The sequence below is a fragment of the Nelumbo nucifera genome, chromosome 2, assembly GCF_055504915.1.
Source record: "Nelumbo nucifera cultivar China Antique chromosome 2, China Antique-T2T, whole genome shotgun sequence".
NCBI classification, from domain to species: Eukaryota; Viridiplantae; Streptophyta; class Magnoliopsida; order Proteales; family Nelumbonaceae; genus Nelumbo; species Nelumbo nucifera.
The window spans coordinates 48,984,137-48,999,633 of record NC_142650.1 but is presented as its reverse complement, the minus strand read 5'-3'; the positions used below and the strand labels follow the sequence as shown (position 1 = coordinate 48,999,633).

Genomic DNA, 15,497 nt, shown 5'->3' with positions numbered 1-15,497 from the left:
TTTGATTTGTAGTGGGCCCTACCCAATATTTTCCTTGGGCCCAAATTCTGTTATTCTTTTCTTAGTGGGCCAATAACTCCTTTTCACTCAATTTCATATTGGATCCAAAATTTATATATCAACAATGGCATTTGAACCAACGAACCACAAATGAAAAAAAAAAAAAAACAATAGCTTCTGTTAAGTAAAGATCTTTGCCCCTTACCTCACTTATTCCCCAATGGCTTTCTTGGTGTTCTTGGAGACTGCCAATAGAAAGATGATCCGTCCAAGAAGCGTCTTCCATATTTCCTAGAAATCAGTCCAACAAAATTTGTTGTGTCAACCACAGCCCCGTTGAGCATCACAGGGTTGAAACTAAAGAGCAGTTACTACTAGTTCAATCATAAAATGGCATTTTAAGGCATAATCATCTTGCCCAAACTGAAAAATGGCATTTTTTACCATAAAAGGGTAAGTTAGGGATTTTGAAAAATATAAGTCACATGATATCACATGTGAATGGTTTATGATGGAGCATTGACAATAAGGGGAGTTTTAGGCAATTGTCAGAAATAGTAGGGATAGAGTTAGTCAATTAACTAAACCATAAAGGTAGTTTAAAAAATTTGCCCTTTTCAAAAAAGCAAAATCAATCATTGATTGGAGATGATATTTACATGCTTCTGGTAAGTAGAGTCATATGAGATGGTTACTTAGCCTACATGCAAAATAAGCAAAAAGATGAGCCAATAATTTGACTACCTATTTACACATTCAAAATAATGGCTCTTAAATGATCAAAGTCTATTACTGATGTTCCTCCAATGAAGTTGTTCAATCCACATTGTTGGCCTTTCATTTGAAGTAAATAGTTTAACTAAGGACTGGCAGTCGAAGTATACTATTATAGTATTGTCGACAAATGTTGAAGCTACTAATTCAAGTCCATTAGCTAGTGCTCTCAGCTCAGTGTCATGGTTGTTAATGACCCAACATGGTCGGTCTTCCGCTTGTATGTATGCATTTTAATGGTGTTGGATGATGAATGAGCATCCTTCATCACCTGTTATAGGATCAAAAGAGTCATTAATGTACAAAGATGAGCATTGTGTTGTGTTGATGCGTTGCGCTTGCAGTCCCGAAGTTTCATTCATGTGAGCATCAGTGTTGTACTCTTGAGATTTGTTGATAATGTCTGAAGGCCGGAGGGAATGGTTTTTGAACAATTTTTTGTTTCTTGCTCACCATATAAGGTAAGCGATTACATAGAACTTGTTGAGGTAGAAAGAGATCTCCTTATTGCTTAACTGTGACTATAATGAATTTAGCCAGTTGTCTAGGATTGTGTTGAGTGGCTTCTGCTCTATGATTATGGAATTGATTCCAATATGAGCTTCGCACCATGTGGCCTAGGCGTATGGACATGAGAAGAGCAAGCATCATAAAGATTCTACTTCTTGTGAGTAGAAACTAGAGTTGTTCTGCTAGGTGTAATCATCTAGTACATTTGTCCTTCGTTAGAATAGCCTCCCATAAAGCTTTCCAAATAAAAGCATGGCATTTGTGTGGGATTTTTAATTTCCACAAGAACTTCCATTGAAAGTGAAGATTTGAAGTAATGGTAAAGAGGCATAGAAGGACTTGTATGAAGATTTAACTATGAACAAACTTGAGTTTGTTTTCTTGCATATAACTTGGTCCTTTTCAAGATTAGGTTGAGGTCTTATTTTCCTTATATGGGTTATATGGTATCAAAGAACTTTTGTAGTCTTTGTAGGTTCCATTCACACTCATTATTCACAAGATCGACTACCTTGGGCTTTTGCACAGTGGAATTACCTAGGCATAGTTGTGGGATTCCACCTATGAGAGTTGGGACCCATAGGTCTTCCAGGGCAGAGATGGAGGTGCCATCTTTGATAAACCATAGAATATTAGGTTTGAAATGTGAAAATAGTTCATAGGCTTGCTTCCACCATTTTGAATTGTTACTACCTTTCTTGGACTTCAACAATCTGGATTTTGAAAAGTACTTTTCTTTAATAACCTTGCACCATGGGGTGTTCTCCTGTTTCAACACTCTCCAAATCTGTTTGCTAAACATGGCATTATTCAATAGCCTGCACCATTCTACCATTGATTTTTGGAAGCAAAACTTTTTCCAAGATATGGTGTGTTTCAAGCTATGGTTTTTAGGTTTCCACTAGAAATCTCTTGCTAGTTTGCCAATCTAATCATGAAATTTTTTGGGGAAGAGGGTGGTTGCCATGGAATAGTTCAAAATGGATTGGACAACTACTTGAATTAAAGTTGTTCTGCTAGCCTAAGTGAACAATTTTGTATTCCTAGAATTAAGACAGCCTTGGATCCGGTCCAAGATTTAACAGATGCTTGATTTTCTGGTGTTGAAATCAACTATATAGCCTAGATACTTAGAACCCCATAGAGTTTTTTTTTTAATATTTTGATATTCTTGGTAATAATTTCTAATGTTACCTAGGCACATTTCTACTGAAAATTACTTAATTTTTCATAGTTAATTTGTTGTCCAGATGGCTCTTCAAGCTTTGATATTAGAAATGTCTACTTTACAAAAAAGTATGCAATCATTAGCAAACATCAACTGAGTGATGGTTGTTCCCATTCTACACATTCTAACCCATATTATGATCTGTAACACTATTTCCTGGTTAAGCATATGAGAAAAGGACCTTCATTCTAAGAATGAAAAGATAGAGGGAAAGAGGATCCCCTTATCTAAGACCTCTTTAAAGGTGAAAATGTCCATGAGCTTCTCCTCCTAGCTTGATTGAGAAAATGGGTGTGGAGATGCATTAGAGTAAATTAAAAATATAGAAGTAGAAGATAAAACTAAAATATTGCTTAACATACATTGGGCTTCGGGCTCAAACCCAAACTTCGATTTTATATTGGGGTTGGGCATGGGAATAAGCCTGATAATCGGGTTGGGTTTAGACACATACTTGCACATTTTTTGTTAGTAAGTGGTAAAGGGCAACCCAAACCTGGCACATGAATAGGTTATATGTTATGAATATTTTTAATATTTGATTTGAAATCCATCTCAAATTCTCAACTCATGCAAGGGAAGAAGTGTTCTTTTTTAATGTTTCAATTAGATGTAATCATGAAAACAACTAACACTAATGGGGCGTTCTTTTTTCGGATTTTGAGAGGGGGGAAAGTTAGTCAATGGGTTTTTGGTTCCCATTGACCAAGAAACCCATGTTCTTTTTTCAAATTTATGTGGTGATCAGGGAAAGTTTATTTTCCTGGTGTAGGTACATAGTGCTCGTTCAGTTCCTCAAAGCACAGTGAACATTGGATTGATACCACATGGACGTTCGCAATCAGCCTGTAGCCAATCTTCCCTTTGCGATGAACTTACAATGCGTCGCAAGTTTGCGATGGAACCTACAGCACATCACAGGTGTGTGATGAACCTACGACTCATCGTACGCTTGTGATAAACTTATTCTTAGCGTAAACCCAAAGCAAACCTAGGTCGAACCTGCGATAAAGTGCACACATACCCGACCCGATGATAAACCCTCAATCGCCACAGGGTCCCTGTTTGTTAAGGACTGGGCTTAGATCTTAACTACATGCGTGACTTCAAAATAACGAATGTGACCAAATGCCATGTGGGTCCAACAAGACGTCGTCTACTAGACAGTGACATCACTAACGACATGTCAGTTAAGTAAGGCGCAAAAGGATAGTAGAACACATGGGTTATGAGGATTTTCGAGTGAAAGGAAAATCAATCTTCGAAGAGATCCCAATAGGAACATGTGGCGAAACCCCAGTAGTGCCCCTTAACGACCAACAACGAATCCAATATTTTGTTTCCTAATAGAAAACAAACACCTTCAGCTCATTCCTTTAAGGATCTTAGGATCTTCCCTATAAATAGAGATCCTTCCCATAATGAAATCCATTCATCCAGTCATTGATTAACCTTATCATTGGATTCCCTGTTCAGGTGTCTCTTCACCCTCTTTGCCTTAACCTTCCGTTTGACTCCTCGTCCCTGTTCTTCCTTTGTCTTTCAAGGAGGCCATCACCCCTAGCCTAACCACCACCTTACTTACACCTGGGTACCCATCTCCTAGGTGGGTAAATAATTTCCCCACATGAGGAAAGTTGCCAATACTTAAATGAGACAAAAATGCCCATTTTATTAATGGATTTTTATGACCAAAATGGCCATTACCTTATTTACACTTACCAGGTAAGTATACCTGGGTAAGTGCATATATAAATGGTCATTACCTGAGAAATAAAAAACATGGATAAATACACATACCCAGGTAAGCACACCTAAGTAAGTGCATATATAAATTTACTGAAAAGAGAACATGGCCTAAAAGTAACACAAGGGCTCTCAGTCATTTTATAAAGGGTAAATTACAAAGACCCCCCTTGTGCTATGGGGTTAGTGACAAAGACCCCTGCACTTTTTTTTGCGACAAAGACCCCCTTGGTCGCTAAGTTAGATGATAGAAGGCATTAAATTACCAAAATACCCCACTAAGCTTTCTCTATTTTCTCTCTTGCCATTCTCTCTTAACACCTAACAGTGAGAAATCTGACTTTCTCACCAGTTACCTGAGAAATAAAAAAACATGGATAAATACACTTACCCAGGGAAGCATACCTAAGTAAGTGCATATATAAATTTACTAAAAAGAGAACATGGCCTAAAAGTAACACAAGGGTTCTGAGTCATTTTATAAAGGGTAAATTACAAAGACCCCCCTTGTACTATCGGGTTAGTGACAAAGACCCCTGCACTTTTTTTTGTGACAAAGACCCCCTTGGTCGCTAAGTTAGATGATAAAAGGCATTAAATTACCAAAATACCCTACTAAGCTTTCTCTATTTTCTCTCTTGCCATTCTCTCTTAAAACCTAACAATGAGAAATTTGACTTTCTCACCGGTGAGGTCCCAAAAAGAAACTTTCTCACCGGTGATCTCGTCAGAAAAGGAAAAAATCTTCAGCAAACTGCAACTACAAACCAAAACTATAAGAAACTTCATTTTCCACAAGGAAACTTGATTCATAGGTCCCAAAAAGAAGCCCGTGCCAACATATTTCCTCCACCTCCACATCGGCTAATTTGGTTTGGTGGCTATCAACCAAATTAGCCACCTTGACCCTTCATCTTGAACCATCACATCAAACTTGTTAACCTTATTAACGCCTCTTCTCGGGTTACTATGGTAATTGGTGAGGTCCACTTGACAGGTTTAAGATGTTGAACTTCTAGAAACATTTTCTTCCAACTACTTTGTGTCTTTCAACAATTGACATAGTAGCCTCTAGCGTTAGAATCTAATGGTTGATATTCATCTCGTCACTCTGGCCCCCGGCCTCGCTTAGGCGTAAGTGTAGTCTAGCTTCAAATGAGCCAGGCAGTGGGATGCTTTGTAACTTTTGAATCATTTAAGGAAAATTTGAATATAGAAGCAATTCTACTAATGTTTAATTTGAATATAGAAACAATTGACATAGTAGAGGTGTAAAATCGAACCGGAGTAAACTTTATACCCCGGTTCGATTTTGTAGACATTTGGTAGAAGTGTTAATATACCTCATCAATCGGTGTAAAAGTCCATTCTTATCAGTGAAAAGTTTACATCGATGTAAAATTTTACCTTTCTCTGTCCAACGGTTACTCGCTTCTCCGGCTGCATGTCTTTGTCCAACAGTTACATCGAGAAGACCCCGTTCTCTCCCTCGTTCGCTTCATCTCCCCTCCTCTTCTTAGACCAGCAGAAGTCTGCGACCAAAGTCACAGGCAGCAGAGGATCCACTCTTCCTCTCGGTTACATCGAAAAAATGGTATCTTCATACTTCTCTGGTTGCCACTGATTTTCTTAGTTCTTTTTCTTCACCTACCAATTGTCTTCTAATCTAATACTGATGAGGGCAGATTTGGCCCTCCAGTGAAATTGCGACACGTGGCACCTCGTGACAACTAGGCAAGCACCCAGGCAACAACTTACCAAGTTGGTGTCCCCCCGGGCACCGGTCTGGCTGGCCTGAAGCGACCTGCACGCGGCCCACGGGCGGCCTGGCGCGGCCTGCGCGCGACCTGCGCGCGGCCTGCGCGACCTGCGCGCGGCCTGCGCGACCTGGCCGGATCAACCTGCCACAGGCGCCGACCTGGCAACCTGGACCGGACACAGGCGCCAACCTGGCAATCTGGCCCGGACACAGGCGCCGACCTGACAACCTGACCCGGACACAGGCGCCAACCTGACAACCTGACCCGAACACAGGCGCCGGCCTGGCAACCTGGCCCGGACACCGACCCGTCGACTGACACAGGCGCCGACTTGGCAACCTGGCCCGGACACCGACCCGCCGACAGACACAGGCGCCGGCTTGGCAACCTGGCCCGGACACCGACCCGCCGACAGACACAGGCGCCGGCTTGGCAACCTGGCCCGGACACCGACCCGCCGACTGACATAGGCGCCGACCTGACAACCTGGCCCAGGCGCCGACCTGGCCGCCTGGCACAAGCGCCAGCCTGACAACCTCGAGGAGTTCATCACCGTACCCCGATTCTGACGGGATATGACGTCTTACCATTTGAAGGCTTTTCACCCACCTAACCCGCGAGGGCACCACTATATAAGGACTCCGACCCCCAAAGCCAGAAGGGGGAAAAAAGGATGGTAACCCCCGCTCTCTAGCTCTCTCATTTCTCTCCAAGCCCTCTGTAATCAGAATGCTAACTTAGGCATCGAAGAGTCCCCGCCGGGAAAATACCCCCGGGTCCTCTGATTCAGTTCTCGCAGGTCCCTCAGCTCCCGCCGTCTACAAAGGAGAGAAAATCACCTCACGCGGAGGGTAGTCGGGTTGCACTGCACCAAGGAGCTCCACCATCCTCTGAGTTGCAGACTGCCTAGGAGCAAGTCAAGTGACGAGTTCGCCACCAGGCAGTTCGCCCCCAGGCAGTTCGCCACCAAGTAGCTCGCCACCAGGCAGTTCGCCACCAGGGAGCGCTACCAGGCAGTTCGCCATCGGGTAGTTCACCACCAGGCAGTTCGCCACCAGGGAGCACTACCAGGCAGTTCGCCACCAGGCAATTCGCCACCAGGGAGCACCACTAGGCAGTTCGCCACCAGGGAGCACCACTAGGTAGTTCGCCACCAGGGAGCACCACTAGGCAGTTCGCCACCAGGCAGTTCGCCACCAGGCAGTTCGCCCCCAGGCAGTTCACCACCAGGTAGCTCGCCACCAGGTAGTTCGCCACCAGGTAGTTCGCCACCAGGGAGCACTACCAGGCAGTTCGCCACCAGACCGCCATCAAGCAGTTTGTCACCAAGTAGTTATCCCGCAGGGAGTTTGCCACCAAGTAGCTCATCACCAAGGTACGTCACCACCGGGTCAAACAACGAGGTACTTAGCCAAAAAATTTATACATCACAAAAAATGGTACGTGACCAAAAACGGTTACATCAATTGGCGCCGTCTGTGGGATATGCTACGAAAAGCTAAGTTCTCATCCTACAAAAGCTAAGTTCTCATCTTACCAAAGCTAAGTCCTCACTTTTTTGAAGCTATCACTTTATAGTTTACATTTTTTATGAACTCAAAAACTATGCAGGGGGCTAACAGACTAAGTAGCTCTACCAACCTTACTTTCAATTCAAATAATGCCTCATCAGTCCTCTCCGCAAGGTCCCCCCTACAAAGATGAGCTCTTCGTGGCTTCCGTGGGAGTTGACGGCCAACAGACTACATAGGCGCCCTTACCGGTCGAGCCTTCCAAGGCTCCCGTGTGAGCTGGCAACCTAAAGTTAGAAGTGCTGCCCCCGAAGGTCGAGCTCCTAGTAGCTTCTTGTAGGAGTGGGTGACCGGCCTTACGAAGCTGATGCAGCACAATCATAGCTCGACACCTCACAGGCAAAGCCTATGGGCCACATTACTGCTTAAGACCCGGTCGCCTCTCCGGCACGGGCAAAGTAAAAAAAGAGTAGACTACGAGTCACTCCCAAAAGCCTACGGGCCACATTACTGCTTAAGACCCGGTCGCCTCTCCGACACGGGCAAAAGTCAAAAAAGTAGACTACGAGTCACTCCCAAAAGCCTACGGGCCACATTACTGCTTAAGACCCGGCCGCCTCTCCGGCATGGGCAAAAATAAAAAAAGAGTAGACTACGAGTCACTCCCAAAAGCCTACGGGCCACATTACTGCTTAAGACCCGGTTGCCTCTCCAACACGGGCAAAAGTAAAAAAAGAGTAGACTACGAGTCACTCCCAAAGCCTACGGGCCACATTACTGCTTAAAGCCCGGTCGCCTCTCCAGCACGAGCAAAAGTCAAAAAAGAGTAGACTACGAGTCACTCCCAAAGCCTGCGGGCCACACTATTGCTAAATATCCAGTCGCTTTCTCAGCAGGAACAAAATCAACAAAAGTGAACTATAAGTTGCCCCAGAGCCTAAGGGCTACACTACTGAACTGGCGGAGACCCCCTCGTCTTACTAGCAACTCGCCACATATAGGCAGCTCCCAAAGCCTAAGGAATTGGATCAAAACTTACTAGCTCGTCGACTTACGGGCCAAAAGAAATCTACTCCCTTCGTTGAGTTACTCTCAGCTCGGGAGTGGGGGGCAATTGATGAGGGCAGATTTGGCCCTCCAGTGAAATTGCGACACGTGGCACCTCGTGAAAACTAGGCAAGCACCCAGGCAACAACTTACCAAGTTGGTGTCCCCCCCGGGCACAGGTCTGGCTGGCCTGGCGCGACCTGCACGCGGCCCACGGGTGGCCTGGCGCGGCCTACGCGCGACCTGCACGCGGCCCACGGGTGGCCTGGCGCGGCCTACGCGCGACCTGCGCGACCTGGCCGGATCAGCCTGCCACAGGCGCCGACCTGGCAACCTGGCCCGGACACAGGCGCCGACCTGGCAATCTGGCCCGAACACAGGTGCCGACCTGACAACCTGACCCAGACACAGGCGCCGACCTGACAACCTGACCCGGACACAGGCGCCGGCCTGGCAACCTGGCCCGGACACCGACCCGCCGACTGACACAGGCACCGACCTGACAACCTGGCCCGGACACAGGCGCCGACCTGGCAACCTGGCCTGGACACCGATCCGCCGACAGACACAGGCGCCGGCCTGGCAACCTGGCTCGGACACCGACCCGCCGACTGACATAGGCGCCGACCTGACAACCTGGCCCAGGCGCCGACCTGGCCGCCTGGCACAAGCGCTAGCCTGACAACCTCGAGGAGTTCATCACCGTACCCCGGTTCTGACGGTATATGACGTCTTACCATTTGAAGGCTTTTCACCCACCTAACCCGCGAGGGCACCACTATATAAGGACTCCGACCCCCAAAGCCAGAAGGGGGAAAAAAGGATGGTAACCCCCACTCTCTAGCTCTCTCATTTCTCTCCAAGCCCTCTGTAATCAGAATACTAACTTAGGCATCGGAGAGTCCCCGCCGGGAAAATACCCCCGGGTCCTCTGATTCAGTTCTCGCAGGTCCCTCAGCTCCCGCCGTCTACAAAGGAGAGAAAATCACCTCACGCGGAGGGTAGTCGGGTTGCGCTGCACCAGGGAGCTCCACCATCCTCTGAGTTGCAGGCCGCCTAGGAGCAAGTCAAGTGACGAGTTCGCCACCAAACAGTTCGCCACCAGGCAGTTCGACCCCAGGCAGTTCGCCACCAGGTAGGTCGCCACCAGGCAGTTCGCCACTAGGGAGCGCTACCAGGCAGTTCGCCATCAGGTAGTTCGCCACTAGGCAGTTCGCCATCAGGCAGTTCGCCACCAGGGAGCACTACCAGGCAGTTCGCCACCAGGCAGCTCACCACCGGGCAGCTCACCACCGGGCGGTTCGCCACCAGGGAGCACCACTAGGCAGTTCGCCACCAGGGAGCACCACTAGGCAGTTCGCCACCAGGCAATTCACCCCCAGGCAGTTCACCACCAGGTAGCTCGCCACCAGGTAGTTCGCCACCAGGCAATTCGCCACCAGGGAGCACTACTAGGCAGTTCGCCATCAGGCAATTCGCCACCAGACCGCCATCAAGCAGTTCGTCACCAAGTAGTTCTCCCGCAGGGAGTTCGCCACCAAGTAGCTCATCACAAGGCACGTCACCACTGGGTCAAACAACGAGGTACTTAGCCAAAAAATTTATACACCACAAAAAATGGTACGTGACCAAAAACGGTTACATCAAATACCATCTTTTACAGACGTTCAAGAGGAGAAACGGAGGACGAAACAAGCATGGAAGAGGCCATGTCAGGTTCATTCGCTGCTCTAATTGCGGCAAACACTACAAGAAATTTCCTATTAGCCGGCGGTTGGTCTCTGGCGGTCGCGTCCAATGCCAGCAAATCCCAGCAAAATCGAACAACAAATTTGCCCGCTCACACAGTGATTGCGGGCCGGCGGTCAAATTGTAACAAACCATGTAACGTAACGGCATGATGGGTCCCGACGGTTATTATTTAAAAAAAAAGAAAAGAAAATAATAACCTAATTGATTGATGAAACAGGTCCCGCCAAAACGGCTATATTGCGCCAAAGGAGGGGTTCGTGAAACGTAATCGACGAATATCTCTCCATGAAAATCTTCCTTTCCTTAAATCTCGATGCCATAGCTTTCTTCCTCCATTTAGCTTAAACCATGCATTGAGTTCGATTTCAAAAGAACAGTGGATGTGAGAGTGGAGATTTCAAGAGAACTGTGCATTGTTTGTGGATATCTCTGCCCAACTCAGAGAGAAGGATTTGAAGCCAGAAGATTCGTTCCTGGTACTCCATTCCTGCTTGTGCAAACGGTAATCACCTTCTTTCCTTTACGATTTTATATTTTTTTATTATGGGATTTCTTTGTTTATCTTCACCACTGTTTCACCTCATATGCAGGGATTTCATCCATCGGATTCTTGAAGAGACCTATTGGATTCTTTTGTAAAGCATAAAGACGGCAGCAAAAAGACGGCCTATTGGATTCTTTTGTGAAGCCCTAAATAGAAGAGACCTATTGGATTCTTGAAGCATAAAGACGGCAGCAGGTCAAGCCAAATTCAAAAGAAGGTACGTCAAACCATAAAGAATTCATTCATATAAGGGTTAATTTCTAAGCTTGTTTTTTTTGAATAACAACAGTAGTAAAATTATTCTTTTTGAATCCAAACTGAAAAGCCTGACCATAGAGAACGGACCTTCTGAACTTGTTGATCTCTTATTTTGCCTGAACTGTGTTTCCTTAATATTCCCTTCTTTTCTTAACAAGGGAATTCACATAGAAATTTTGTAATCAAATCCCGTTATTCTCTTTTGGCTGTTGATGGATTTTGCTATACCTTTGAGAAATGTGAGATTGGCAAACCACCTTTTGTGGAGAAAGAATAAAATCCAAACACTTATTCTCTTTTTTGTTTAGTGGTTGTAATAGTTTCCACTTGTGACAACTCATCAAACTATCTCAATTGCTTTTTTTATTTGGAAATCACCTATATTGACTGATTCAATAAAGGTTCTCAATTTGTAACTCAAATTTGAGTTTAAGTTCTGGTTTAATCCCACATGGATTCCTTGGTGTGAATGGGCAGAATTTCATGCATAATTCCTGTGTAGATTGGCACTCTAAGCATGCAAGAAAGACCCATTTGTGGCTTAATAACTTCAAAAAAAGAGAGCATCTAGACCTAGTCTAGCTTGTTTTTTTTTTTTTCTTTTTTTTAACAAACCTCATTTCATTACACTAGAAAGAATTAAAATGTGCCACAAAAACCATATCCTCAACCCACTTTTATTTTCTGATTGTAAAAAGAGAACATAAAAGACCAGTCTTTTCCACTAATTCTCACAAAGAGAAACAGATTACCTGCCATGAAATATGACAACCCCTAAAAGCCTTTTTAAATGTACTGGTAAATGAGATTTGGATCTTTCTTCCTCTTCCTTAATCAGCTGATCAATTGGCTAGATCAGGTTCTGGTACAAAAACAACTCAATCTCAAGAGCATCAAATGCATGAGTGCACCATTCAACCCCTCAATTGAGCCCCAATCATGTTCCATAGAAGCCCCAGACAACATTCACCAAAGATTAGAATGAAATAGCTAAAATGATGTTCCACAAAAATGACTTAACATAATAAACAAGCCATGTCGGAAGATACTACTGGGGGCAGTGCTGCCTGATCTAAAAGCATCAGCAGTGCCATTGCTAGTTTTTCTCACAACCCTCTTGCCAAAATACTCAGCAATCACAGAAAACCCATCCGTTGAGTTCTTCACTTGTTGAAAGAACCGATCTTGGTCCTTGGCATTCTGCTCCAAGCTTCTCTTCACTCTAGGACAGATCTGTACTCAGGAGCACACTCAGGGCATTCTTTCTCATTATCTCCAAGGCAATGCTGGTGGAATGAATGCATACACATGAAGTGCACAGCAGGGAGATCAAGGGTAAAAGTGCATGCAGTGCACATACTAAGCTGGAAAATCCTTGCATTAGTCCTAAGATCCTGGATTTCTTTCCTCATCACTGAGGTGTCTTCCCGGTCTTTCTCAATAGATCGGTGGTCTTCTTCAATCAGTTTTGATTCTTCTTCAAGTTTTCTAGCAATGTAATCCTTGACAACGGAGAGAGTGAGACATGGATTTCTGGACAGTGTCTGAAGAACGATGATAGGAGGTAATATGTCATCCCTTTAAATATAAGTCAACACTTCCTCTACTTCTTTGGAGCAATCTTCTTCTCCAAGCTCACCAAAGTATTTCAGTAGATCACCCCAAAGAGGTTGGACTGGAAGATTACATGGGTTGCTCTTCAGTTCATAGTGTTGGTCCCTCCATCGCTATATTTGATACAATTCACAAAGGGCAGTTGGATTGTGTTTGTGTGTATCCATCACCCTTGCATTCCAGGGAACAGATGCAAAAGCTGATTGACAACATGAAAAGGATTCTAGTGAACTAGCTAGAGGAACCGAATAGAGTGAAAAAGGAAGGGTCTCCACCGAGTTTGTAACAGTACTTTATATATGGTGGTGTTTTGAGTTGAATAGTGGGACTGAAATTGCAGAATGCCCATTCAGAGCTTAATACATCTTGAGATAGGCACATAAGAAGTCCAAGTTTTCTACTTGGATGCCTTTCATTGCTTGTTTGAGATATATTGTAGCTTTACAGGCTTAAGCATTGGCTTTCTGAAAGCTCACCATGATGGGTGTAGAAGTCAAAGATCAGGGGAAGAAGGCAGTAGCAGTCAAAGATCAAAGGAACAATAATTTGTCATGGATCAATAAGTTGTATTTGAACAATTTGTTTTCAATATTATAATGATTAATCTTTATATTAATAGATTGAGTTTTACATTTAAACTTTTATTTAAGTTGTTTAAGTTTCCATATATCAATTTGCAAGAGTGTATTAAGTATGTATTATAGTGGTGGATCAATAAAGTGCATATATAAAAAGATGTTAAAAATAACATATCATAAAAAAATAGTGATCAAAGTCAGCGGTCACCTAATCGCCGACGTAGCTATACATAAGGCCTAAATGGCGACTTAAGTATGATCTAAGCCGGCGGTTCAGGCCGCCGCTAAAATGAGTAGGAAAATTTTTGCAAAATTTAGGCCGGCGGTCCAGACAGCAGGCCAGTTTTTGACAAAACTAAAGTCGGCGGTTCCGACCGCCGGCGGTCCATGGTGTCTACACCGGTATTTTACACCACCGACACACATGTACATTGAAAATCATTATGGCGGTTTGCTTTTACTTGTACCGGAGGTTTGTAATGCCGGTATTTATAATATATTTGAAAATTATAAATTTATTTACTTTACCAGCGATTTATGACTGCCGGTATAGTAAAGGATAAGCTGACAATACTTAATTTAATAGTCCAAATTGATGCTACCTAGGCCGGCAGTTTTGTACAGTTTTGTCGGCGGTCATGAGTTTCCCCGATAGTGGCTATACCGGGAAAGAAAGATCACCGGCATTGGTCAATTCCTTTATGTTGATTTCTGTTCTTGAAATAGGCTACACGCTCTCAAAGCTATACGCGAAGATGCAATACTGCATTTCGTGTGCGATCCACTCTCACGTAGTTCATGTGAGGTCCCGTACTAATCGCCGCAACTGTGAGCCTCCGCAGCGCTTCAGGTGCAGGGTATCTATGGCCGTTGCTTGCTCATGCCTATCAGCGTAAGCATTGCTTGTTCACCTTTTTCCGTCGAGACCCAGATTAAAAATTTACATCATAGAAAACTAAACATGATCGGTGTAAATTTTCAAAATCAACTGGTCCCAATTTCCATCCATCACTAAACCGGTTCACATTTTCCATGATGTAAAATTTGAATTTACACTTCAAACAAATGCAGCCTTAACAAAACATCACCTAAAACCAAATCAAAGTCTCTACAAAAATTAGAAATTGATTAAGAACTAACAAGAGGATTATAGCTTTAGAAAGGTATCGCCACTAGTTCATCCTCCTAATGTGTTCATTGATATAATCTTTCCGATTTCCAGCATCCCCACCTCCAACATAACGGTTTCTCTTCTTCTTCAAGCCGCTAGATGGAGCACTCAACTTGAATGGCCAAAGAAAATTGTTTGCCTCCTTGAAGTGGGGCCCTACTATAATGATCTCATGGATCCGATCTTCCATGTAAATGATCCCATACTTTCCTAGGGCCTGTTTAATTATAGAATTATCAATCAAAGCAATTTGCTGTTTATTCAACCCTATGCAACACATTCATAGTTACTTTGTTTACTTAGCACACCATTAAAAATCTGTCTCAAACGGTGGATGCATTGCATTAATACCACGAATACGAATAATGAACATCAATTTGGCTTCTGGATTAATATAGAAACCATCTTTCAGCTTGGCCCCACGCTTCAATCTGATTAGCTCTTTCTCCTATTCCTGGTATTCTTTAACATATTGTTCAGTCCTCTTGAAGATGACTTTTCAATTTTCAACTTTTACTCAATTATACTCCACCAAGGAACAAGCTTATATCCATCCTTCACCATTCATTGATTACCTATTGTCTTGATCACCGGTTCATCATCCCATTGCTAAATTGCAGACTCGTCTATGAAACCACCATGATCTCAAGCTACTTATATTGCACTATGCGAGATTGGATGAGTGAATTGCAGAGATTCTGAGACACTCCCCGTTTGGAACCTTTGTTCATCATCGTCCTTTCAGTCTCTGTCAAGTCCTCTCACTGCAAATCCTTCTAACGTTCAATAGCACCCATATACGACAAGATGAAGAATATGGTTTACACTCACGCTTTGCTTTGCAAGAGCATGAGACTGTATCTGCCGGTTCCCAGGGACACAAAGGAGGTAACGGAGGACGACGTGTTATTTGATGGGACGATGGTGAAATGATTTGATGAATTAAAGAAAAATGTGAAATAAATTAGAAAAGGGTAGTTTAGGCATTTAGAAAAATGTAAACA

The 15,497-nt window shown here is 44.0% G+C and overlaps 1 long non-coding RNA gene and 1 pseudogene across 1 annotated transcript; one reads left to right on the top strand and one right to left on the bottom strand.

Moving 5' to 3' along the window:
• Nucleotides 1–10,427: 10,427 nt before the first annotated feature.
• Nucleotides 10,428–13,360, top strand: LOC148802189 (uncharacterized). Its single transcript, XR_016082871.1, has 2 exons — nucleotides 10,428–10,830; nucleotides 10,919–13,360. It is a non-coding gene; the product is annotated as an uncharacterized LOC148802189 (long non-coding RNA).
• A 1,134-nt stretch (nucleotides 13,361–14,494) lies between these two features.
• LOC148802188 (large ribosomal subunit protein uL30y pseudogene) lies at nucleotides 14,495–15,290 on the bottom strand (annotated as a pseudogene).
• Nucleotides 15,291–15,497: the final 207 nt, after the last annotated feature.